The sequence below is a fragment of the Rhinolophus ferrumequinum genome, chromosome X (genome assembly GCF_004115265.2).
Source record: "Rhinolophus ferrumequinum isolate MPI-CBG mRhiFer1 chromosome X, mRhiFer1_v1.p, whole genome shotgun sequence".
Lineage (NCBI taxonomy): Eukaryota > Metazoa > Chordata > Mammalia > Chiroptera > Rhinolophidae > Rhinolophus > Rhinolophus ferrumequinum.
This window is the reverse complement of record NC_046284.1, coordinates 93,230,837-93,257,971: the sequence shown is the minus strand read 5'-3', so window position 1 is coordinate 93,257,971 and position 27,135 is coordinate 93,230,837. Positions and strand designations below refer to the sequence as shown.

At 48.3% G+C, this 27,135-nt stretch overlaps 1 long non-coding RNA gene across 3 annotated transcripts in view; it reads right to left on the bottom strand.

Annotated features, from left to right (window-relative positions):
* LOC117026224 (uncharacterized) overlaps nucleotides 1-27,135 on the bottom strand; it is a 91,198-nt gene that overhangs the window by 1,689 nt on the left and 62,374 nt on the right. For 2 of the 3 annotated variants that reach the window (XR_004423724.1, XR_004423725.1), the window contains exons 3-7: nucleotides 22,629-22,790; nucleotides 22,147-22,357; nucleotides 16,723-21,685; nucleotides 15,552-15,733; nucleotides 14,660-15,102 (exon numbers count right to left, since the gene is read on the bottom strand). This is a non-coding gene — a long non-coding RNA (uncharacterized LOC117026224). The remainder of the gene's footprint in view (nucleotides 1-14,659; nucleotides 15,103-15,551; nucleotides 15,734-16,722; nucleotides 21,686-22,146; nucleotides 22,358-22,628; nucleotides 22,791-27,135) is intronic. The other variant, XR_004423726.1, reaches the window with a different exon arrangement.

The window sequence follows — 27,135 nt, the reverse complement described above, 5'->3', positions numbered from 1 at the left end:
CAGAGGGGAATGACAACTCCAAGCTCTGTCTCCCCGCTACCACCATTATGTCTGGGGCACATCAGCTAGAAAAGGCTGATGAGGGACCAGCAGCTTCTGAAGCACATGCGGAGGGGAAAGAAGTTGGCCTGAAGAAGAATTAAAGGGTTTCCCAAGATAGAAGGAGAAGCTATGGAAACATAATTGTGGCTGCCAGCACAGGCTCAGGGGACAGACAGGTTTGCTTCAAATTCTGATTCCACCCATGGACCCCCACTCTCATTGTATAACCTTGAGCAAGTTAAAGTTAGGTTCTTTAAGCCTCAGTTTCCCCGTCTTAAAAAGTGGATTGTGCTGTGCTTGGTGCATGGACAGCACATAGGACATGCAAAAAATTATTGCTTGGTCTTGGAAGAAACTCACAGGGGCCAGAAACATTAAGTCAGAGTTTGAGTAGCTGTAGAGAGAACAGCTTTAAAATGATTAACGAGTTTCTCAATTATTTCAGTCATATGTGAATACGGTTTTTGAAATGCAAACACTGTACACAGGTTCAAGGTGAAAAGTACCTCTCTGTGGTAATGCCCTAGGGCTCTAGGCCCACATCCCTAGAATGTTTTCAAACATATCTATAATATCTATATATTTGATTATTTTTGTATACACCTATGGGACCACAGCAGATTCTGCTGTAATCACTCACATCACCTGCGCCACCCCACCCACCCCCAGAGGCACTTGCAGACATTTGGCTCAAAACTGACCTCTGCCTGCATCTCTCTGTATGAGCATGCTCTCTGGCCAAGGAGACACTCACTGGAACGCCATGCCAGCCAGAAGTGCCAGAAAATGAATGTCCCTCAACCAGCGAAGGGCCGGAGTTGGTAGATCAATTTCCCTGCCCCTTGGCAGCCTGAGCCAGGCTACACACAGGCTTTCAGCGGGTCCTCAAGAGACTGAGCCCCAGTTGCCTCCAGTGGGAAACCACTCACTGACAGCCTTTATTGGCCTCTGCCTTGCTCTGTCTCACTTCCTTTTGCCCTCCCTGCGCTTCCTGGGTCACCTCCCAAATAATGACTTGCAGCTGGATTTTTGTCTCCAGGTCTGCTTTGGGGGAAACCCAGCTAAGACTGGGACAATACTGTCACACACCGCTGTGCACCGAACCTTTTATCAGCCAGCAGTATGGCTCGCAGATCTTTTCCTATGGGCACGTATCAAAGGACTATTTATTATTCCACGGTCTGGATGTGCCATACTCAATTTAGTCAGTCCTCTTCTGGTGGACATTTAGGTTGCTTCCAGGTTTTTACTGTTATGAACTGTGTAGCAAGGAGCAGCCGTGTGCACATCCCTATCTGCAAATGGGCCAATAGAGCAGAAGGAGAACTTTCTAGAAGTTCAATTGCTGGGTCAAAAGCTAAGGGAACAGTTTTGATCAGGACCCAGGGGTGGCTCTGGAGCTCAAGATTGGAGGTGACAGGCACAGAGTGGCTGAAGCCTGAGGAGACTCTTCACAGTGAGGAGCCAGCATGCCTTAAGAGAGCCTACCCGCCCAGAGATTATAAACAGGAGCCTCTGTATTTGAGGGGGCCTTCTTTGTGCTCTGACTGTGTGCTGGGCAGAGGCCCGACTGCATCAGAAGGGCCTTCCCGCCAAAGTCATTGTCCTTAAGGAGAACCCTCACCTTCCATTTCACATGCCCACACCCCGCGGCCACATTTGTGCTATAGATAGTTGTTTTTCAAGCAAAAGTCTCCAATTTTCAGATGAAAACCAAATTGTTTTAAGAGTATGCACTCCTGAGATCTTTAGGCTCTTCCTCCAGGCTGACTGTTGAGAAGAAATTAATTTTTAGGGTAGGAGGACCTGGTGAGGAAGCTGGGAGCAGGTCCCTATTTTGGTCGCTCTCCTCGTTCACGGATACTTACAGTGTTTACTTGATCATTCAGCCCATTCTGAAAACAAATGTAAAATCATTAAAATACTTCTTCATTTCTCTCTAGAGTTATTTGTTGTCTTTTGGCTGCCTACTAGATATTACCTTAAGATGCAGAGAAAGGTGCTCTGACCTTGCTCGGGGCACTTGAACTGTTGGGGAGATGAGACAACAAAGGCTGGAAGCAGCAATGGCGGCAACCACCCAGAAAGGCCAGGTTATTGACCAAAAGGAGGGAAGGGATTCTTCTTTCCCTTTCTTTTCCTTTTTCCTCTTTCTCTTGCTTTCCCTTTTCATCTTATTTTCCCTTTGTCATTGGAGATGGGGATCAGGGGCAAAAACTCCACACACACACACACACACACACACACACAAAGCACCAGTTCTGGACCTGAGCCTTATTGAGCATCTGAAGCCCACACCCCAACTAACTCCAACTCCAAGGCTACCATGGGTATCAAGCCAGGAAAAGCAGGACAGTTTGTCAGCCACCTCAGCAACCACACTTCGGAGGGGTGGCTCAGGAAGAGGTCTGCCCTCCCTGCTGTTGGGGAGGGCTCAGGACTCACCTGGCCTCCAGGGGTGTTCTCTGGGCTGCATGGGGACAATCCCATTCCGGGAGGTACTAGTGACGGGGTCTGGAGAGAGACATGGCAAAGGGCACTGGTCCTCCCAGGCACCTCAGCAGAAGTAGGACTCTGAATTCTGACCTTGTTGCAAAAGGTGTGCAATTCAAAGGAGGGATGTAGTCAGAAGCAATTGGGAGGAGTAGTGAGGCTGACCAGTGTTCCTATTTATTGAGCACGTACCCCATGCCAGGCCTGGGTACAGATAGCCCCAAGGTCTCTTTCTTCATATCCAGGTGAGGCTCCGGTGCCTGCAAGATGCATCTGAGGCTTCTCAGACATGCATGGTATCCAGGTAACTGCAAATCACCTCCCTTCCCAGCTCCTATTGGCTCCATCCCCTCAGTACCTCCTGCCCATCCTTCATACTCCTGCCTCCCCGGTCTCAAGAAGCAGCATAACAGAGGAGCTGTGAGCAAGGACTCTGGAGCCAGAAGGCCTAGGCTAGAATCCCAGCACTCCCAGCTCTGAGACCTTGGACAAGTCACTTAACTGCTCTGTGCCTTGGTTTCCTCATCTGGTTGTTGAGAGAGAGTCAATATTTGGGAAGTGATTCTAACAGTGCCTGGTACATGGTCAGCACTGAATACATGTTTGTTAAATAAAAATGATTGCGTGTCTCCCTTGCCTATGGAAGGTAGCAGCCTTTTACTGGAGGTTTGGAAGTGATGGTGGATAATTATAGTCAGTTAAGGACAGGAAGCAACTTCAGGAGGCAGTCCAACATGGTGACATAGGAAGATCCTGAACTCACTTCCTCCCACGGACACACTAAATCGACATATACATATGGAACAATTTCCACTGAAAAAGACCTAAAAACTAGCTGAGCAGCTCCTTCACATCAGCAAATGAGAAAAAAGCCACATCGAAACAGGAAGTAAAGGCTGAGACATGGTCTTACTATAAAACCCCAACCCCACCCCTCCAGCATGGTGACCCATAATCAGGAGGGAACTCAAAACCATAAGCTTCTCCCTGAGGAGAGAAAGATTTGAACCTCACCTTTTAAGACCCGCGCCTGAGAGACCAACCCGCAAACATCTGGCTTTGAAAACCAACAGGGCTCATGCCCACAAGACCCAAAGGGCTATAGCAAACTGAGAAACACCTCTTAAAGGGCTTGTGGTAAGAAGCAACTACAAATTGAACTTCCTACAATGTTCTGGCTGATTCCCCTCACTAGGCATCCATTCTGGCCTTCTCTCATCTAAGTCTCCAGGAGCCACCATTTTGCAATTTCCTTCTTCTCCCTCTTGAGACCTTTCCCCCTTTAATTCTCTTGCCCCAGTTTGGGGAATTCTCAGCCCACCCATGGAAAACTTAAAATTCGTATTACTTTGTTCCCAGAGCCAGTTATCATCCTGTGTTCCAACCTCTCTATTCTGGATGCTGCCCTGCTGTGATCCTTCTTCATGAAAACATTGATGTGTTTTCCTGAACAAAAGAACCATCTACTCTGGGTCTCCAACCTTTGCGACCTATATGTGATCTTATTTAATCCTTTTGACAGCCCTGTGAGCTGAGTATTGCTAGTACCCATTTCATAGCTGAGTAGATAATGGCCTAAAGAGATTGTCACAAACTAGTTGGTCTTGGAGCTGAGATTTGAATCCAGCTCTAACTCCTCCTAACCACTACCCCACACTGCCTTCACATACAATTAAAAAAAAAAAGCTCTTTTAAAGGAGACCAGAATTTCTGTGCCTTACTCTCTGAATGACCCTGCTCTAGGTTCAGGTAAAAACACTATTGCTTCCGCCACTATGGAAAACAGTATGGACGTTCCTCAAAAACTGAAAAATAGAGCTAGTGTATGATCCTGCAATCCCACTTTCGAGTGTTTATCCGAAAGAATTGAAACCAGAGACTCGAAGAGATATTTTTGACACCCATGTTCATAGCAGCATTATTCACAGTCTCCAAGAAGTGGAAGCAACCTAACTGTCCATCAATGTATGACTGGATAAACAAATGTGGTATATACATGCAATGGAATATTATTCATCCTTAGAAAGGAAGGAAATTCTGACACATGCTACGTCATGAATGAATCTCGAGGACATTATGTTAGTGAACTAAGCCAGTAACAAAAAGGCACATACTGCCTGATTCCACTTATATGAGGTCCCTAGAGTAATCAGACTCATAGAGACAGAACGTGGAAGGGTGGTTCTACGGGCTGGGGGAGGGGAAAAAGAGGAGTTGTTCTATGAGTACAGAGTTTTTGTTTTTGAGATGAAAAAATTCTGGAGATCTGTTGCACAACAATGTGAATATATTTAACACTACTGAATTGTACACTTAAAATAGTTAAGATGGTCAATTATATATTGTGTGTTTTTTAGTACAATTTAAAACTTTTTAAAATTAAAAATTTAAAAACACTATTGCTTCTGAAACGCTCACTGTTTAACCCACTCTCTGACCTTCCATGATTTTGAAATCTCCTTTGCAGAATATAAGTCCTGGACTGGTAGATCCGACTCTACCAGGAAATTGCTAAAGCTCCCCCAAGCATCCCTAAGCAAGATGTTTCTTTAGACCTCCTCTCCCTAACCATGTGGAGTTTAGAGACTCTTAATGCTTTGGAGGTCTCAGAACGCTTTTTAGAATCTGATAGAAGCTGCCATGCTCTCCCCACCTCCACACCTTGCACATATTCATTGACACAGATCATTTTCCTATGACTCGGAGGAGTCCTAGATACCCTGGTCTCTAGTTCTCTCCATGGTCTTCCAAGGACCCCAGAATGAGATTCCCTATAGACTTCGAATAGCAGAGCTTCCCCTGATTGGATGAAAGATTGTTGTTAGTCATCTGCTTTCCCTCCCAGGGAAATCAAGGAAAGGGAGAGCTTCTTATAAAAAGGCCATATGTGGTGCCTCATCCTACCAGAAGGCTGATATATGATCTGTGTGACAATTCACTCTAAAACATCTCTACATGTACAGAGTGGGGTGTGTGTGTGTGTGTGTGTGTACTGACCTGGGGGGCAATTAGCTAGCATTTGGAGGAAACTAATCAGGAACCACACTCCAGAAGTGGTTACTCAAGTGCTTCAAATATCTTTATCTAAATCTACATCAGAGGGTCCCCTAACTAACATAGGTATCTTAGAAATAATCTTTAAGATACATGGTTTAAGATTATAGGCTCCTTGCCCGGGCAGGAATGAGGCCAGTGCAGCCACCTGGTACCTTCAGAGCAACACTCTAATCTGGAGCTTTGTTTGATCCTCTATCATCTCCCCATTGTCTGAGGACTGTGGTGCCTGATTTCCCCCAGAAATTTGGCTGACCCTGTCAAGAGAACATCGCTGCATCTCATAGCAAACCCTGCGTGCAAATCGCCTATCGGAGGGCCTGAGGGTGCGGTGGGACACTATCAAGTCTACAGAAACAGGTTATATCACTGTCCTTGGACCTGCTTCCTAATAAATGATCACACAGCTGGTTGAATTCCATCTGAGATTTGCTTTCATTCTAATATGCCACCTGGCAGTGGGTGGTGGGGAAGGACAGGTAGAGTCCCAACCCATTTCCCTGGCAGCAGGATCAGCTCAGGGAGGCCCACAAGCCGTCCAAGATGGATGAGGCTTTCCTGTATTCAGGAATTAAACTGTGTCATTTGGACTCACTTTCTCCCTCTTTCCTCTTGGCACTGATTTCATTCTTAGGCTCCCTGGTGATAGCAAGATGGCGGCAGCATCTCCTCATATTCACTCTGGTTCAAGTTTGGCATGGAAAGTAAAGATCATATCTTCCACAGAGCTCTAACACAAAGTCCCCAAAGTGAGTCTGATTACCATTTTGACCTCACTTGGATCATGTGACCATCTCTGATCCAATCACTGATGCTGGGGAAAAGATGTTCTGATAGGCCATGCGTGGGCCACATGCCACTCCAGGAAGAGGTGTCAGCTCCACCAGAACCACGTGGCTTGAGAGTAGTTAGGGGTGAATGGCGGATTCAAGATGGTGGCCACTAGTTCTTTGCCATGCCTCCCATTGAGAAGTAGAGTCCATTTCCCCTCCCCTTGAACCTAGGGAAGCCTTGTGCCTTATTTTGACCAAAAACAAACAAATAAACAAACAGAAAGCACGGTAGATATGGCACTGTGTAAATTTCAAGGCTGGACCTTAACAAATCTGTGGATTCTTCTTTTGTGTGCTTCGAACACAAACACACCCTCATGAAATGCTGAGGAAGCCCAAGCAGCCACGTGGAGAGGCCCAGGTAGGGAAGAATCGAGGAACCCTGGCCAATACCCCTCGCTGATCTCCCAGCTGACACCCAGCACCATCTGCCAGCTGTGTGGGTGGGGCCATCTTAGACAGTTCAGACCAACTGGGCCTCCAGACACCACGAGGAGTAGAAGAATCACCTACCTGAGCCTGGTCAACTCACAGAACCGTAAGAAATAATGAATTGCTATTGTTTGAAGTCATGAAGTTTGGGGATAATTTGTTACACGGCCATAGATAGGTAATACAGAGTGGCTTCCCAAATGAAAATCAGAAGGTTTTCCTGGAAATTAAATTAGTGAATACTACATAGACAACAACAGGAGTTCACCACAATCACCTACTGATAGCAGCTCAAGAAGGCACAGAATTTTCTGTAGTAACATTCCAGTGTCCACTGACCAGTTTTGCCTGTGTCCAGAGGCAGCTTCCTTATCCCAGGCTCACAGATCTAGCAACAAGTTTTTAATCACAGCTACTCCATTGGTGGCACCTGGTTTTCCTGCAAAGATGGTGGCTCCCCTGGCAGGCCAGTTCTGCAGGGTTCTGAGAGTCATTCCTGGAGACCCAGCCTAGAGTCTTCACAACAGCCCTTCTGTAGTGGGTTGAGTGGTAGCCTCTCAAAAGCTATGTCCACTTCCTAACCCCTGAAACCTGTCCATGGGGCCTTATTTCGCAAAATTAAGATGTAATTAATTTAAGATCTTGAGAAGAGATCACCCTGAATTACCTATATGGGTCCTAAATCCAATGACAAGTGTCTTTATAACAGACAGGAGAGGATAAAACACAGAAAGGAGAAGATCGTGTGAAGACCGAGGTACAGACTGGAGTAATGCAGCCACAAACTGTACTGACAGCCACCAGAAGATGCAAGAGGCAAAGGAATCTCCCCTAGAGCCTCCAGAGGGAACGTGGCCTGACCTTGATTTCACACTTTTGACCTCCAGAATGATGAGAGAATCCATTTCTGTTTATTTAAGCCACCCCGTTTGTGGTCGTTAGTTATGGTGATCAGGGAACAAATACACTTTCCAATGATTCTGTAAGCACCTACTTCCCTGTATTAAATCCCTTTCTGCTTAAAATATCTGGAGCAGTTTCTATTTCTTGCACTGAACCCTGAGTGGTACAACTCCTTTCCCATTCTGGAAATGGAAGACCAAGCAAGCCAGGATACATATTGCAAGTAGGACCCAGGGACATACTCAGATTTGAGGCTTATAAAATGGTACCATCCATTGTTCTGCTGTCAGCCTCACAAGCAAAAACACTGGTCCTGACAGTCTTCTTCTTATTGCCAGTGTAGCAGCAAGAGTTTATTTTTACTTTAAGTTATTCTGCAGCTAGAACCCTGGCTCACCTCTGCCAAGAGCCCACTATCTCCACAGTCTGGGAACATGGAGTCAGGCAGGCCCCAGTGACACCCATCTCTTGTCCCTTTATCCCACAGAATCCAAAAACAGAGCTGGAAACCACCAGACAGGATTGAGAATCTTGACCGCAATGTTAGTGAGAGGCTCCTGGCATGGTCACTTCTGAAAGAACAGGTTGTCTCGGTCAGCTTTCTTTCTCCAAACCAGGATTCTACATTTTTATGGAGATGTGGGTGGTGTATGTACATGGGTGTCTCTGAATCCATGTTTCTGTGTTTCCATGTGTGTGTCTGTGTGTGCATTTCTGTGTTTGTGTTTGGTGTTTGGATGTGTGTGTGTGTGCGTTTCAGTGTATGTGTTTCTGTGTGTGATTTAATTGTGTGCGCGTATTTATTTGTGCGTGTGTATTTATATGTGTGTGGAGAGAGGGTGTCGGCAGAAGTGAAATGGCTGTGGTTATTGTTAATACCATAAACTTGAGCTATTGTTTTCATCTATAGGAGGCTGGAGACGGTCTCTTGCTGCTCTTACCACTGTGCTGTTGAAATGATATTGCTGTGGAAGAATCCTTCTTTCGTTCTGCAAGCGTAACCACATAAACCAGGATGGGTAAATTCCGCTCTATGGAAACCCAAGTGGGATCTGTTTCATCCGGGGAGTTCCTAAGCCCAAGCGCTATAGCACCTCGTGGCCTTTGTGTTGGGAATCAAAATCAAAACCATGGAAATCTCTGCTAGTGAATGGTGACATCACCACAGTGCTTCTTGATAAATTCCCGGTGGTGTCTGTGTTGATGGTTATTTTTCTTTTCTTCTCTCTTCTTTTCTTTTCTTTTCTTTTCTTTTCTTTTCTTTTCTTTTCTTTTCTTTTCTTTTCTTTTCTTTTCTTTTTTTAAGATTTTGTTGGGGAAGGGGAACAGGACTTTATTGGGAAACAGTGTGTACTTCCAGGACTTTTTTCCAAGTCAAGTTGTTGTCCTTTCAATCTTCATTGTGGAGGGCGCAGTTCAGCTTCAAGTTGTTGTCCTTTCAGTCTTAGTTGTGGAGGGCGCAGCTCAGCTCCAGGTCCAGTTGCCATTGCTTGTTGCAGGGGGCACAGCCCACCATCCCTTGCGGGAGTCGAGGAATTGAACTGGCAACCTTGTGGTTGAGAGCCCGTGCTCCAACCAACTGAGCCATCCGGGATGCAGCTCAGCTCAAGGTGCCGTGTTCAATCTTAGTTGCAGGGGGCAGAGCCTACCATCCCTTGCGGGAGTCGAGGAATTGAACTGGCAACCTTGTGGTTGAGAGCCCACTGGCCCATGTGGGAATCGAACCGGCAGCCTTCGGAGTTAGGAGCACGGAGCTCCAGCCGCCTGAGGCATCGGGCCGGCCCCCTGATGGTTATTTATTAAGCATGCCGTGTACACCTGGAGCTGTTCCTGCCACTGACTTTACGGAGAGAAGTCCATCCCCATTTGGGCCCTTGGGAAGCTCTTGACGTGGCGCGATCAACATGGGCAAGGCAGAGGACAGGGAGTCACGAAGCTGCTGGTGGCTCAGGCCAGCTGTGTCCCTCCTACCTTGAGCCCAACTCTCTGGGAATGGGTCTTCATGACCAAGCCCTCACTGTGGACCTGGGACCCTGAACAAACTCTGTTTCATCCCCTGGCAACTACCAAACGGTCCACTTTCTGCGTGACTTCAGAATCCTGATCCTGGATCCCCTCATCAGGCCTGGGGCCCTGCTGCCACCCACCCTTCTACTTCCCAGGGGGACACCCCTCCGTTGGCCAGGCCACGCCGGGCGCCTGACATCTGTCTGGCTGGCTCTCCCAGTACTCGCTGCTGAGGTGGTGGCTGAAAGCATCTAAAGCTTGGGGCCTGGCCACACTCACTGTCCCATCTGGATACTCCCCAGCTCTGGTTCTGACAGCAACATTGGCAGAGGTTCATATAAAACTTTAGCCTTCAGACTCCCTCAGACCCCTGCCCACTAGCCAGACTGCTCCCGAAAGGACAGTGTTGCCTGGAAACCAGCCCCATGACCCCTGAGCATTACCCAGGACTGGGTGACCGCCGTGACCCTGGAACTCAGCCAGGAGGTGGAGAAAAGCCAGAGTTTCCAAGGGGGTTCAGAGGAACAAAGGCAAAAAATAGAAGCCAAGGGCTCGGGTGGGGGGTGAGGAAGATGGGGGGAGCCCCCCTGGAGCACCCACAGCTCTCAGTCCTCCAGAATCTCACCTCCTGTGGGAAGGACAATTAGTGGCAGTGGCTCTCACTTGCCGACTGCTCACCGTGTAGTAAGTGCCGGATATGCAGCTTCACACCAGGCCTCACAGCAGCACGAGTTACTCCTGCTTGTGAGGTGAGGAAACTGAGACATACAGCTTGAGTGACCTCCCCACAGTTAGAAAATGTGGTTTGAGTCCCATGTGCTCCCTCAGACCACCGTGGCTGATGCTCCCCTACAGATGTCTCAGACCTGCTGATGGTGCGGGTCCCTCACTTACGTCTGGACTGATGGGGTGTGGGGACAAGCACAGACGGTTCAGTTCTGTGCCTCCTCCACCTCGGCTCTGTCTCCCCTCTGTGGCACCTGGATTCCGGCCCTTTCTTACCTCCCTCCTTGAGGCTCGGGGCATTAAGGTCGCCATCAGGGCTAGGTGCCCCAGAGCCCCTGTGCTGAATCCTCTGCCGTTCATCAGGGGCCTCTCTTGGACGTCTGTGTTGAGAAACAAATGCTCTGCCCCTTTAGGAAATCATGTGAAACATCACACCCAGGGACAGCTGGTTAGAACACAAGCTACTACTTTTCTACAAGATGAGGAATTGAAGGCACAAAATGTATGCAGGGCTGAACATGGGCAGTGCCCAGCCTGCCGGCTCAGCACATCCTGGCTTCTCTGTGCGTGCCCCTCTGCCTCGGGCTCCAGGCCAGCTGGGTTCCATGTCTCCCTCCCCAGTCCTTGAGGAAACAAGGTCATCCTTCCGGCTGGGTACCTGGGCATAGGCAGGCTGGGCAGACACAGCTCCTCCAGGTGCCTCCTCAACACCTCAGCTTGACTGGCCTCTCCTTGCTGGTTCTTGAAACCAGAAATCTCACCAACGTGGCTCTTGTCAGAAGCGGGGGGAGCAGGGAAGAGTGGTGGATAAAGCAACACTGGGCTGTAGACTAATCGCATTATAGCCCCTGCCCTTTGGAATGCTCCTTCTTCTCTGTCTTCAGGCTCCCAGACCCAGGCTCCCCTCCTAAGAAAACATACTTTTTGGAATAAACCTCATGTGAGTCATTTACACCTTAGTATGAATTTAAGTCAATGAAACAATTTTCTCTCCCAGGAGGATTTTCATTTAAATCTTTCTGGATGGAAATCGCTATGCAATGAGAGACTGTCCCCATTAAAGGGATTTTGACTCGTAATCTCATAAAGCCGAGAGGGATTTTAGGGGGTACAGTGCTTCCACAGACTGCAAATCCCACAACTTCATCCACCAGTCTTGTTTCTAAACTGTCAGTATAAGGCTATTTCTTCCCTCTGTGCGTTCTTACTCTCTCCAGTCTAAAATGATCCCAGGGTTTGAGAGTTTCTGTTGACTCACCTTTATGATTCATCTAAGAATCATAAGATTTCAGGTCTGGTGGGAACTTGGAGATTAAATAATGCAAAGGTGGGGGGAGGGCAGAGAGAGAGAGAGAGAGAGAGAGAGAGAGAGAGAGAGAGAGAGAGAAGATGCCCAAGATCCCACAGCAAGTTAAAGCAAAGCTGGGACCAAACCACAGATTTCCTGGCTCCTAGCAATGTCCTTTGCATTATGCCACACCAAGACCCATAAATAACTCTCAATCAAACACGAGCACTGTTTGCAAAGTGAAGTTCAAACAGAAGCTCTCTGCTTTGCTAAACTCAGAGCATGAACTTGTATGAGGGGTCTGGCCCTTCCAGAGTTAATAACACAGGCAGCCTTTGTATAGCGTGGGAGTAATGTTCCTAGAAGCATTTGATCTAGAAACGGAGGCCCTGGAGCTCCCCTTATGGCTACAGGGTCTGCAAGGTATAGAGGCCGAAGAGACCTGAGCAAAGCTTGCTGTTTTCACACTCCAGACAAACGCCTTTCCTGAATTTTGCAACAAGAGGCTTTAGTTTTATTTTCCAAGCAGCCTGAAGCCCCTCATCCTTCAAAAGCAGAGCTAGCATTGACCATACCCACCAAGCCAACTTTCTTAGTTACTTCCCTCACCAGCCAGCACAAGGGCCTCTTACCTATTTGAGATCAGCCTTTGTCTAAATTTGATCTGAATTTATCCCAGAAGTATAGGCCAAAGGCAGAGGACCAAAATTAATATGTGGTCTAGTGTATTAACGGGCACTGGAAACAGACTGCCTGGGTTCAATTCTCATCTCTGCTACCTCCCAGCTCTGTGTCTTTGGGATGTTTACTTAACCTCTCTGTGTCTCAGAATCCTCATTTGTCAGGTGGGGATAATTCTGGCACCTGCCTCCAGGATTGTTGTGACAGTTAAATGAAGTCAATACAAGGAAAATACTTAGAACAGTGGCTGTACATAGTAAGTGCTCACTTAAAGTTACCCATAATGCCATTGGTGCCTCCTTTCAGAACCTCCCAGATGTCTCTTCACCTCTCCCCCTGAAACTAAGCACTAAGAGCTCTGGTTTAAAAAGGGGGTACATGGGGGTGGCCGGTTAGCTCAGTTGGTTGGAGCGTGGTGCTGATGGCACCAAGGTTGCTGGTTCGATCCCTGCATGGGCCACTGTGAGCTGCACCCTCCTTATAAAAATAAAAAGGGAGTACATTAAAAAGACCATGTGTGGAAATTTCTGAAATTTATCTGGAAAGCTAAAATATACTGGCCATACCCACTTTATCCTGACATCAGGCTAAATCAAACCATGAAAACTAGTAAGACAAAGTCCTGATGAGGTGTGTGTGTGCGTGTGAGAGAGAGAGAGAGAGAGAGAGAGTTGTGGGTTTTTCCCACCCTGCTCGAAATTAGCGTTATTCTAGATCAGGTCATTATTCCATAATCTTTTTTTTTTTTTACGTGTTCTTTGTTTCTAACATATAGGTTAGTGCTGAGAAATAAACAAATGAGGGAAAAAAGGTAGAATCCTCTGAGGGAGCCAATCCTACATAAATATTTTAACTTCCAAACAGACTTGAATTCTGTAGACACCACTCTCTTCATTCTCACGCTATAAAGCACCAAAATAAAGAACCAAATCTGTGTAGCTCTGACCTGGACACCAGCATGGCCCAGAAACATCACCTCCTCCCCTTTTGCATCATCTGGATACCGATTCTCAGTAACGGCTGAGGAACCACTTTGTGGAAGCTGCTGTCCAGGATGCTTTTAGAATCCCAGTGGCTACATTTGGTGTTTATAGGCTCAGGGTAGACTGAACAGCCAGCTGTCTACAGCAGGAAAAGTCCCTTGACCGAAAAATATATCCCCTACTGGCCTGTGGTAAATGCCTGAAATTCCACCATTAGCAATGCATTCCTTTGGTTATGCCACGCCATTCTCAGGCCACAATTTTCAAGTGAAAATGCCCCTCAGGGGAGTAACATGTGAAGACCGTGACACTTATGATGAATGAGTGTTTCAGATCATTCCTGAGAGAGGAGGTAAGCGTTGGCTGGGGGCAGGGGAGAAGGAGTTATGGAAGAAGGGGTGGGGGCATGGAGAGCTGAGGGCAAACTTGGACAGCTGGGCCATTGTAACACTTTCAAAACATGGCTTTAATTTTTTCACACTCCTTCTAATGAAAGGTGGGGTTTATAGCCTCTCCCCTTGAACCTGGGTGGGCTTGTGACTGCTTCAACAACTAGAGGATGGATGAAGCCCCCTATGTAATCTCTGAGGCATTATGGTCATAAAAGGCCATGTAGCTTCCCTCTGGTTCTCTGGAACACTCACTTTTAGAGCCCTGGATCATCACGTGAGAAGTACAACTACTCTGAGACTACAAGCTGGAAAGACCACTCAGAGCTTTGCCTGCCAGCCATCCCTGTCAAGGTTCTAGACATGTGAGTGAAGCCTCCAGAACAATCCATCTGCCAGCTGAATACCACTGAAAGACCTCCCTCAATGCCTGGAGGAGCAGAAGAGTTGTACAGTCAAACACTGCCCGAATTCCTGACCTATGAAATTGCAAAATATAAGAAAATAGTTGTTTTAAGCCACTCAGGAATGAGGTCGTTTATTACGCAGAAATAGATAACTGGAACAGCCATGTGCCCAGAACTGGCCTCACAGATGGATGATACAGATACTTCTGGGAACTGGGCGTGGGCTTGGGAGGGGCTCGGAACTCCCAAGTAAAATAGGCTGATCTATAAGAAACAAAATACCTGAAGTCTCTGGAAATAATGCCCAGCCCACACGTGGGGTCTACACGTCTGGCCCACTACAGGTCACTTATCTGCCAGCCCACAGCATCCTCCGTACATCCACAGTTGGAAGTAGCAGACTTCGGGGAGTCCTGCTCACCTTCCTTTACAGACAAGGACGCTGAGCTTCTGAGATGAAACTTGCAGCTCCCCTGGGGTCCAGGGCAGGTCCTGGTGTTCCACTCTTCCAATCCCTAAGGGGCAGTGTGAGGCTCTGTATGAAAATCATGAGCATGGGCTCAGAAACCAGCAAAGCCTGGGTTCAAGACCTGACTTCTTCATCTCTTGGCTTTGGTTGAATGACTCAGTTTCCTCATCTGTGAAATGGGGACAACAGATCCCCGTTCATAGGGTTAATGTGAGAGTTACATGAGATGGCATAATGGGACAGCCCTGGCAAGCACAAGAGTCACCTTCACCCACTCCATGGCCATTTCCACGTCACCACACAGGACCCCCTCCAGGGAGTACCCACTCAGTCTCCCTCTCTCATGCTTCCTCACTCTGTGCTGTTGCTGTGGTAGGCAGGTGGAATGAAGAGGCCTGTGGGAACACCGGAAATGACGCTGAGTTACCCTTCTGGGTGCTCTCTGGGGTCCACGAGCTTCTCCTTGCTCATCCCCTAGCCCAGACCGGCTCCCTCAAAGTGCTCTCTTATCAAAAGCCACAGGGTACAGGCCTCTGATTGGCAGAATTAGCAGGTAGTGTTTCGGACTCTGGGTTTTCCATTTTTTCCCTGGGCCACCGCTGAAACAGTTGTCAGATGGGGCTAGGACAGGAAATAAAGTAAAGCAATCAAAAGTCCTTCAAACAAACCACAACCAATCTTGATGGTGGCCCCTTCAAATCTGTCCTCCAGATGGCCAAAGACCACAAATTGGGGAGGGCCCCTCTCGTATAAGGAATCTAAAAATTCCAGATCTGGGAGAGGGGGGAGGGGTGGAGGGAGCGAGGAAGAGCCCGAAACATAGGGAAGGCCCTGTCTCCCCTACCTGCTGGGTGCCCACCCTGTCCCAGACCCAGCCCAGGGGCGTCAGCAGCGCGTGGCAACCAGAGACACTTTCCAAGCTTTGCTGGGCAGGCAGGGTGGAGTTGGGTGGGCCTGCCTGGAGGCCTGCTGTCATCAGGAAATCTTTTCACTCACAGATGGGTAAGTTCTGTCAGCACATTGTTCCTGTTTTGGAAAAACAGAGATTGTTCATAAGAGAGAGAGGGTGGAGTTAGGAGGTTGCCGATTTTTTTTCTTAAAGGAGACTTTGATGGACATGAACATAACACAACATTTTTTTTCTTCTGTGTAAGTGGTAGCCACGAGGTTTCCGCTCTTCCTGGAGTGTTTTCCACTCCCTGTTTCCTTGTTTCCCCAGATCCTCCTTTCCATTCTGACCTAGTTTGGACTCCCTCAGAAGTACACTCTGAGAACAAAATTTGAGCATAACAGGTTTATTTGGAGGAAACACAGTGGAGTAGAGGAGGTGAGACGGGGACAGGAAGGAAGCTTTATTAAGAAAGTTACCCCGCGCCATGCCTGTCTCACTCTCTTAACCTGGGGGCAAGGGAGCAGAGATAATTATCTTCAAACTCATGTCATCTCAGGCCGAGTCTGGCCTGCATGCAGGCCGCTAGCAAGCCCTCCAGTGGAGGTCACCTGAGCTCACAGTTGGACCTCGTGGGCACACACAGAAGCTGGGAGTGCCAGAGACATCTGGGCAGGGTGACACCTGTGCCTGCTGCAGTTTCCCTCCCTTCAGACCTGTCTCTCTGCCTTTTCTCTCAGCTCTTTATTCACACATGATCAGCTGAGGAGTCACTTGCCACACTCTACCTCCATTTCTCAAGAAACTCAAAATGAGCAAAAGTCGCCATAATCCCCCCGATTCTCCTTCTGAGTTGCTGGGAACAAAGGAATAGAATCAGCCTCCCTGCCATGGAGAAGGCAGAAATAACTTAGAGAAGGGCAGACCGTTCCTTCTTGTTTGTGGATAGGACTCCCCTCTCTCCCCTGTTCCTGCCTTTAGAGGAGGCAGGCCCTGGCTGCAAGCTGCCCTTGGCTGTCTTTCCAGAACGTCCCTGCCCCATTCTGCATTCTCCCTGCATGCCCGACAGCCCTAGGGTGGGCTTGGCATTCCCTCAGCCTTCTCTTTGGCAGGCCCCAGACCTCACCTCGCTTTGTTAAGCCTCCACGCTCTGCCGAGTTGGGCCCAGCTGTCATTGCTGTGGCCAAGCCTTGACACGGAGCGGTGAGGTTTGTTTTTATTTTCCGTTTCCAAGGCTCCTTCTCTCCCAGGAGCAGGAGGTGCTGGGGAAGCCGTAATTTGCTAAACAGGCATTAATCTTCTCATCAATCCCGAGAGGCAGGTAGAGCTTTTCAGTCAAAACACACAGGGTTGTGATTAGATGAGGCTGGCAGGAGAATGCGCAGGGATTTGCACATCCCTGGCCAAGCTCTGGCTTCCAGAGGGCAGAGCTGTCTGACCTCGCCCCTGGGCTGTGGCCCACAGAGGACATTCTCTTTGCAGAAGGGCAAGAGAGCCTGGCATCAAGGGCCATTCTACTGCTCCCTGGGCTCCCTCAGTCTCTCCGCAGCTTTCCCCTCTGGGACAGGATCTAGAAAAAGTGGCGTGATCTTGGAGGAAGACAGACCTGGGTTTGAATCCCTCTGTCACTTTTCTCCATTCAACAAATGTGAATGAGTCCCTATTATGGTCCTGGCACTTTTCGCTTCTGGGATACAGTGATAAATGTTGGGGTTTCAGGAGGGTCAATTAAAAACACTCCTTTCTTCTCCTCCCAACCAATTGAGAAGCAGACATAGATGTCCAAAAGGTAGAGTTCAAAATGTTCTTTATTACAGAAAAGGTTGTATTGGCGGATGTGTCTCAAGATCTGTCACAACAATTGTCTTGCTGACACTTGACCCAGCATTGATCTGACCCACTCAGCGACAGGCAGAGCTGAAGACCACAGGGAGCTGAGATGATGTGCTTTTCCCGGGCAGGCTGCTTCCCAAAGGGGGCCCAGAAAGGGCTGAGCCCTCTAGGCCTGGATTCTTCGTCCCAGCTCATCAGATAAGTCACTTGTTTCATTTGGGTTCCTGAAGGGAGCCCCAGCGATAAGCATGTGAGTGCAAGTGGGGTATTTGGGAGGGGATTCCAGGAAACACGTGGCCATGAGCCAAGAGTCACAGAGTCTGGCAGGGACTAGGTGCTTAGTAAACAATCATTCTCGCTCACCCCTCATTCTGCAGGTAGAGATGGGTGACCCCAGGATGTGGCAGTTTGGCTGTCCCTTATTTGGGGGATGGGCTGGGGACAGGTGATATTTAATAGCAATGGAGATGCCGGTACTTCGGCATTCCCATCTCAAAACAACAGTGACATGGCAAAGCTGAAGGGGGAAGAACAAAAGTAAGGTGATCAGAAGGAAGCAGCCCGTGCTTGTGACTCGAGGGGGAAATAGAGATACAAAATGACTCTAGGCTCCGCACTGCAATGTTTACCTCTAGTTCCTAGGCCTGGAGATTTCTGATTGTGGTCCAAGATTAGTCTCCTCTCAGTAGCAGAGATTTTAGTATAGATGGGCGCACACGTGCACACACAAGTGTATACAAATACAGACACATGCAAACTTATATGTACACACACAAATATGTCTGCATACAACACACAAATTACCCACATTCACACATATGCAACACATTTTCACACATACACAAACACACAGGCACCCACACCCACACATATACACAGTCATTCACCCACACAAACTCATTTCTGCTGGGTTCTGTGACCCGATCTGGCAGGTAGGGTCTTAAAGGACAGCCCTGGGAACGTGACCTCTTCCACAAGAATCAGCCTTGCCTGTGTGAAGGTCTATACCCTCCCTTCTCTTCATGCCTCCTCCTTCTCACCCCCAAGAGCTAGTCAGGAGACCTGGCGCTGGCTTGTCATTTCTGCCACAAATTTACAGTTCAGGAGGCGTCCAAAGTGAGGTTTTCTCCCCTGGAACATGACCCGGTGGCCCAGCGGTGGTGGTGGTCCCTCTGCTCCACATCAGGGGCTCTCCGCTTAAGAGGGAAAGGTGTGAACAAGGCTCAGGGCCAGGCCTCTTCTGGGCTTGGATGTGCTGCGGACTCCAGGCCAGTGCTCACCAACCGTCTGTGCACTTCTTCACAGGACATTCAGAGTTAACATGTCTGCCCACCAGACATGGACAGTGACGGTGGCTTTAGCACAGGCAAATGGTGCCAGGCACACACCCGCCTTATCCAATGGGTAGGTCAGCCTTGCTCAAAAAGCACCTGCGGCCCTTATTGTCAATTAGTCTTCATTCTGGGGGCTGGCAGTTCTGTGGCTGGCCAAAGGTCAAAGGAAGAGATAGATCCTGGTAACTGAGAGGAAGGGAGGCTAAGGATATTTGATTTAGGACCCTGGACGTTGGTGTCTCATCGTAAATGAGAATGGAAGGAGCTGTCTTTTCCAGATCCAACTGTGCTAGGTTTCCTCCTATTGGATGGCCGCAGTGGGGAAACACTCTGTTTTTCAGGCTGGCAGCAGGTGGAGAGTAGAGAGAGGGTCTAGAATGTGTCAGATTGGGCCACCTTGGGGCAAATGTCCATCAGGCCGGCAGAAGGGTAAGTCACCAGTCTGTGCACTGGTCCAATACCTGGCTGCCTCCCAGGGCAGGGGGTCTACTCCATTGTTTGCAGTAAACTCAACCCCAGGGCGGTGTCCCCATCCATTAAAATGAACTTACAATCTGGAGGCTGACCTCAAATTAGAAATAAGAAGGTCAAAGGTTTTTGAGTTCCACGCGTTAGTCCCCATCATCAAAAAGCCCCCAAAGGGAGTGGAAAGTGAACTTAGTTTTGCTGGCAGAGCATCAGAGTCAAAGGTGGGACCTGTTCTAGGCTGAGAAGCAGCCCATGTAGCCCCACCAGGAGCTCAGGTTGGGGCTCTTCATGGGGACCACCAAAAGCTGAGACAGTGTGGCAGTAAACTTTGGTTGTGAAACAAAGCACCCCAAAACTTAGTGGCTTAGAACAACCGCCATCTGCTTAGCTCACGTGGCGATGATAGGTTATTTGGGCTGGACTCAGCAGGCTCCCTCAGGCAGAATGAGGGACAAGTGAGAAGGAGTGTTTACTGAGCACCTAGTATGTGCCAGGCTCTGTGACTCTGGGACTGTGGCTTTTCTCTAGCCTCCATGGCCGGGGTTAGTCTAATGGCGAGTTGATGGCCCCCAGGAGCAGTCCTCAGTCAAGGACTGAAGGGAGTTGGGGGATACGTAGGCAACCCCTGAACCCCTTAGGGGGATAACTCTGAGGCATGAGGTCCTTACTGTCCCCCAGGTGCCCTCAGTGGGGACCTGCTCAATGGTGTTTTCTTTATTGACTGCTTCCTATCCTGGTCCATGGTGCATGGTCAGTCAGGAAACTCTGCTTCCGGGGACTGCCTGTCGGGTACAGCAAAGGGCTAACGGGGCCACGGCTGTCATCCTCCAGCAGGGTGGCCTGGGCTTGTTCACCTGGTGGGCAAAGATTCCAAGATCAGCAAGTGGACCAGCACCTCCACGTAAGCACTTTTCAAGCCTCTACTTATGTTTGTGAGTCGCCAAAGCAAGTCAATGGCCAAGTTCAAGGTCAGTGTGGGAGAACACAACCAAAGGGCAAGGAAGAATTTGAGACAGTTTTGCAATGTACCACAGGCAGTGTGGCAGGCATTGCCACCCAGCTTGTCAAGGAGGGTCTGCTGGTACAGTCTTCCCCGAGCCACACCTCGGAGCAGGTTGTGGGCCGATACTGGACAGGGCCCTGCGGCATTTATATCCCCAGCCCCAGATCCGAGCACCAAGCAACCATATCGAAGAGGCTTGTCGAGTGTGTGGACGGACATTGAATACACATCACTTCTGGCAGCAAGGTGGGCAGCAAGAATATTTCAGCTTCATCCTGACTCTCCAAAGCCCTCTGTGGCCTGGGGGGGGTGGGGTGGGGGGGCCATCATCAGGTGTCCTTGTTCCAGACCAGGGACACCCAGGGCTCGTGCCAACAAATGATTGCTTTCACCTCTCCCTTTTGAAAAATGGCCCATGTTTAAGGATTCATAAAACTCGCAGAATGCATCACTGAGCCTATAACGCTGTGAGAGGCCCATGTAGAGAACAACTTAAAAAGAAGATTCATCAAACTAATTACTTCTTCCCCCACCCCCGCCCCTACCCGCCCCTCTTTCCACTTGGCCTGCTCAGAAAGATGTACAGCCTCAAAGGCTGCACTGCGAAGCCAAACCCCCGGGGCCTGCTTGTGTGGGAGGGGCATGAAACACCCCGGGCCTCGATCTTTCTCCGACTTTCTAGGCAGACAAGAGTTTGTCCTGCTGATTCATTTATTCCAAAGGCTGAGCCTAAGGAGTCAGGGGAGGGAAGAAAGGGAAGGAAATATTGGGACGCAGGAAGGCTCTCTGTTATCTATCTCTCAGAGGAAGATTCTACACAACCCCATATGTTGCCTCAAGCCTTGTTCCCTGGACCCACCTCTGGGTTCACCCGCAGCCGCAGTGGACAGTTCCTGAGGCTGCTGACTGCTTCGCACATAAAGTGACTACCTATCCTTTTCTGACTTCCTGCCTGGGGCTTTCTGTGGATGCATGGGAGCTTGTTTGGTAGAGGGCCAGGCTCAGTGCTAAGGTTTGCCACTGCTGGGGGCAACCCTAGCCAGTGAGGGATGAGAGTCTGTGGGCAAATACTTCCGCCTCACATGTGTCATGGGTTGAATGGTGGCCCTCAAAAGATTTGTCAATCCAGAAACTATGAAGGGGACCTTATTTAGAATAAGGGTCTTTATAGACATAATCAAGTTAAGGATCTCCAGATAAAGTCACCCTGAACTATCCAAGTGGATCCTAATTCCAAAGATAAGTGTCCTTAAAAGAGAAGGGGAGAAGACACACAAAGGTGACATGAAGATGGAGGCAGAGATTCGAATGATGTGTCTACATCCAAGGAACACAAAGGATTGTCAACAGTCAACAGAAGCTGAGAGAGAGGCATGGAATGGATTTTCTCAAAGTCTCCAGAAGGAAGCCGCCCTGCCGACACTTGGATTTTAGACTTCCATCTTCCAGACCTGTGAGGCAATACATTCTGTTGTAAACGAGGCAGTTTGTGGTACTTTGTTATAGCAACTCTAGGACACTTATACATCTACCCTCAGTGGGATGATTCTCAGATGTGTTCAAAACAGTTCCTAAGAGGGTCCCCAATAGGATTGTGCCCCAGTTTCCCACAGGAGCAACCAGGTTATTTATACACCTTTATTGGCTTTTTGCCCTTCTCTGTCTCACTTCCCCACTGCCCTCCTGGGGATTCCTGGGATCACTACCAAGTAAATCACCTGTACCCAAGTCCTTACCTGCTTTGGGGAGCATCCAAAAGAAGGGCACACTGTTCCATACCCCTCATTCCTTCATTAATTCATCCCATCACCATTTATAAGAGAGACAGCACAGAGAGTTGCTGTAGTAGACTAAATAATGGGCCCCAAAGATATCCTCATCTTAATTCTCAGAACTTGCAAGTGGTACGTACCTTACATGGCAAAAGGGACTTTACAGATGTGATGAAGTTAAGGATCTTGAGATGGGGAGATCATTCTGGCTTATTCAAGTGAGCCCGATGTAATCACCAGGGTCCTTCTAAGAGAGGCAGGAGGTCAGAGTAGTAGGAGGTCGTGTGACCATGGAAGCAGAGGTTGGAGCAATGCAGCCACGAGCCAAGGAATACCAGCAGCCTCCAGAAGCTGGGAGGAGCAAAGAGTAGATTCTCCCTTGGAACCTCCAGAAGGAACCAAGCTCTGCCAACACCTTCATGATAGCCCCATCGGATTAATTTCAGACTTAGACCTCCAGAACTATAAGCTGAGAAGTTTGTGTTGTTTTAAGCCATTAAGTTGTGGTAATTTATTATAGCAGCCATTGGAAACTCATACAGTGGTTAAGAATACAAGTGTTGGGATTGGGCATAAGCAGGTTCTGCCATTCATTGCTATGGACCTTGGGCAAGTTACTTACCCTCTCTAAGCATCAGTTTCCTCAGTTGTCAATTGAGGGTAGTCAGAGTCTCTTCCTGAGGCTGTGTTGCATGTACCACAGGAGGCAGTGCAAGGGGACAGCGGTCAAATCGATGCTGATAGCTCATCAGACAGTTACTATTAGCCAGTCACTGTGCTCTACCTGTTGGAATACAAGGTCAAACAAGACACAATCCTTGCCTTTGGTACACAAAATACAATACTGGTGTTTAAAGAAATCATAGCCTAAAAGCATGAATGAGATAACCAATGTCTGCAGAAAGGGGATTCCTGAGCCACTGCCCCAAATGGGACAAAGGTGCTCCTTGGCACCTTTGGCCGCAGCAGTTAGAGCCTCAGAACTGCATCTCCTCCATACACACACCCACCTTGGTGCGAAGGCTCAGTAGTAACAGTTGTCATAGTTGTGATAGCGTGGTAACAGTAGTAATAGTTACTACTGCCACAACTCTGATAGCACCAACGCCCCAGGCCTTGAGGTCCAGTGTTCTGGGAGATGCTTGGTCTCGCATCGCAGAAGACCTCCTTGTTGCTCCAGAGTCACTCAGAATTCCAGCTACTTTGAGTTCCTGAACCCAGTTCCAATGTGTGTGTGTATGTGTGGGGGGTCCCCTACATCACCAAAAATCAATGCTCCAGACACCAGCTGTGTGTCCTACAAGACAACTCAATTCGACACTATCTACCCAGAGATAGCATCAGATCCCACAGGTTAAGGGCTCGGTTCTACAAGACTGCCCCCCTCCCCACTTCAGACGCCAGTTGCAAGCCCTGTATTTCTGACCAGTGGCTATAAATCAAACGTTCCCACGACCTTCTCCTTCCTTGTGTTTGATTAATTTGCTAGAGCAGTTCACAGAACTCAGAGAAACATTTACTTACTAGATCACCGGTTTATTATAAAAGGATATGACTCAGGAACACCCAGATGGAAGAGATGCTTAGGGCCAGGTGCTCGGAAGGGATGAGGAGCTTCCATGCCCTCTTCAGTCGCGCCACTCTCCCCAACTCTCCACGTGTTTGCCAACCTGGAAGCTCTCCGAACCCTTGGGTTTTTATAGAGGCTTCATTACATAGGCATGATTGATCAAATCATTGGCCCTTGGGGATCGATTCAACCTCCAGCCTCTCTCCCCTCCCCAGAAGTTGGGCCTGAAAGTTCCAACACTTTAATGGTAAGATTGGTTATCCTGGCAACCAGACCCCATCCCTGTGGCTAGGTTACCTAAGGGCTTTCCAAAAGTCACCTCATATAACACAAGATACCTTTATCACCCTAACACAGGAAATTCCCAGGGTTGTAGAAACTCTGTGCCAGAAACAGGGTCAAAGACCAAATATATTTTTCTTATTATAAATCACAATATCAGAGCAGCCATGCTCACTGCAAAGGCTGGACTCCCTAGAGCCCTTGAAACTCTGCCTCGGCTGGTTGATAAGCCCTGTTTGTGGTGTGGGGGGTACATAGAAGGTTCCAGATGGATTTTAGAACTGTTCTTTCTCTCTCCTCCTTCCTTGTTTGGGTCAGACGCCCACCTCCCCCCTACCCAATGAGTCTGCGATGTGGCTGGCCCCTTGGAGAGCTAGGCTTGGAAACTACAGGTTACAGAGTGATGTTTGCCTTTGGTAAATGAAATGTGGTTGTCACCTTAGGAGCTAGATCAGCCTAGAAGCAGGAATAAGACAACTTCACCAATGTGAAAAGGGGTCCTAAGCCCTAAGCCAGGGGGACCCCTTCTGTCTGGAATCAGGGAAGGCTCCATGGAGGAAGTGGCATTAGCAACAAGAACATGTGGGAATGTTAGCAGGGGGATCTCAGGGAAAATTACAGAAACAGAGGCAGTGGCAGGAAGGAATTTGCAGAGTCCCAGTAAGGAGTTATCTAGGTGAACTCCCTGTGTCTGGTCACAGAGGAAGGCCCCTTGTTACCAGTCCACAAGTGTGCCCAATGCTTCAAAAGGCCAAAACTGAAATGTCAGAGTTTGGAGTGAAGAAAGTTTTATGGATCATGAAGGAGCCAGCCTAGAAGATGGGCACCCTAGTGGTTCCTCAAATATATCTTACCAAAGGACAGAGTTCAGCCTTCTTTTATGTCAAGGGAAGGGCAAATGGGAGGGCAAGAAGTGAATGACCACCACTGACATCGGGGCGCCAGCAGGGGTCTGAGGGAGATTGTGCTAGTTGATGTGAGTCTGGTCATGAGCTTCCTGCAAATCTTTGATAAACAATTCATACTTCCCTTATCTCCTCAAGCCACAAGCAGAATTCCTCTAATGATTAGCATGTCAATATGCACGACTAAGCAGAAGCTATTAGCCTGAAGGTCATGGGAACAAAGCAGGCTTGAACAAGATGGAGTCAGAGAGGCCGAGCATTTCACTCTGTTACACCCTGAGCCCATCCCCAATCCTGGCCTCGCATGCCCAAAGCCCTGGCCATGCTCCACCATGGCAGCAGGAATCCTTCACAAGCCAGTGGCCCAGACAGGACAGCAGCAGGTCTGCAGGCCAGGAGGGGGACAGCACCCCAGGCAGCCACCTCCATTTTGCATGGGGCTGGTCTGGCTTGCAGGGGCCAGCCATGGAGGTCTTCAAGAAGGGGGAGACAGTGACTGGAGGACAGAAAGGAGACTGGAGGTGTGCCTGCTGCCCGTGATCTCTTCCCTTCACCCTGGTGGGAGGGTAAATACACACGAGCTTTCTGGAGGGCAATTCGGCCATGGTTCAAAAGCTTTCAGATTGACCTAGCAGGTGTCAAAAGTGCTCACAGTTGATTACCTGACACAGGTGAACTCATCACAGTGTAGTTTATAATAGTGAAAACTTGGAAAAGACCTAAGTGAACCATAGGAGGTACACTTAATAAGCGAAAATGTTTTCATACAACAGAACACTGGGAAGCCATTAAAAAACTCAATGTAGATTTATTTTTATTTAGGAAAATACTCACAATCCATTCTTAAGTGAATAAAGCAGTTTCTGAATTAGCTCATATGGCATACCCTAATTTTGTTTAAATAAATATGTTTATATGTATATTTGCAGAGGCGAAAATATGATGAAATTAAAGGGGAGCAGAGTTTGCCACCCCAAAATATGCCTCCTTTAGATATGATTTTAGACGGGCAAATTTTAAGAAACAGCAGACCTGGGAGAAGCTCTGAAAACCGGGTAGTAGTTACCCTTTGTAAAAGGACATTTAGATTTGTAAGGAAATCTCCATCTGTAAGAGTGTTTCCCTCCCTGTACCAGGCCTGCCTTCACCAACAATGGAGAAGGCGGGGACTAAATCTGCTTAACAACCTGACCCTTGTTTACTGAGCTTTTCCTGGTCACCTCCCATAAGTGACTTTAGCTGAAGGGGGTATTTAAGGTGATGGCTTCCACCATTTTGGTGAGTTACTCAGTGTTCCTGGGTCTCTCCCATGTGTACGAGAGGTATAAATGTTATTAAACTTTAATTTGTTTTTCTCTTGCTAATCTGTCTCATGTTGATTTGATTATTAGACCAGCCAGAGGAACTCAGAGGGGTGGGGTGGAAACGATTTTAATGGACCAACATTAACATGTCATTATTAACATATCATTAACATTATGTCATTTAAAAAGGAAATACATCACCTGTATTTTCTCACCCATGATATTATTTGGATTCTCCTATCTGGGCCTGCATGAGCTCCCTGGGGAGAAATGCCCACGGTGGGGACCCTGAGAGTCCTGGGCTGACAAGACGTTTGGTCTGAACAGCCCATATAGACCATGAGACAAAGCCCTACCGTGTTTCCCAGAAAATAAGACCTAGCTGGACCATCAGCTCTAATGTGTCTTTTGGAGCAAAAACTAATATAAGACCCGGTCTTATTTTACGGATTAGAGCTGATTGTCCGGCTAGGTCTTATTTTTGGGGAAACACAGTAGCTGTAGTGAAGGAGAGTCATGGTGGTCACTATTCTCTGAAGGGAAGGCCGGGCTGAAACAGCACAGAAGTCACATTGATGAGCTTTAAACTGATTCCGTTCCCTTAAAGCAGATTGGTAATTAATACAATCCTTGAGTTATTTTACAGAGATAGTACTGAGCATGTGCCACCCACCCCTATTCTCCAGTTGCACCCAGAAGCAAAAACTCGCCCCTCCCCACGGAACCAAAGGATCTCGACATGACTGGAATTTGAACACCCAAACCATTTCAGGTGAGGGGTCCTTTGTCCAGGAAGATCTGGTGCTGAAGCTCCTTACCATAAATGGCCAAGTTCCAAGGTCCGCCAATTAAAACTCGCCCCGCCAGCACTTCCACATACCTATTCCCCCTAACCCCTTAAAACTGATTGGAAAAGGTCAGATTTTAAGTGCTACAGCTTCCAGTTCTCCTTGCTTAGCACTTGGAAGATGAAGCAACCCTAATTTCTCCACTGAAAAACTCGGTGTTCAGTGTTTGGCTCTGCTGTGTGTGTGTGTTTGTGGGGAGTAAGGGGGTGACAACAACGCT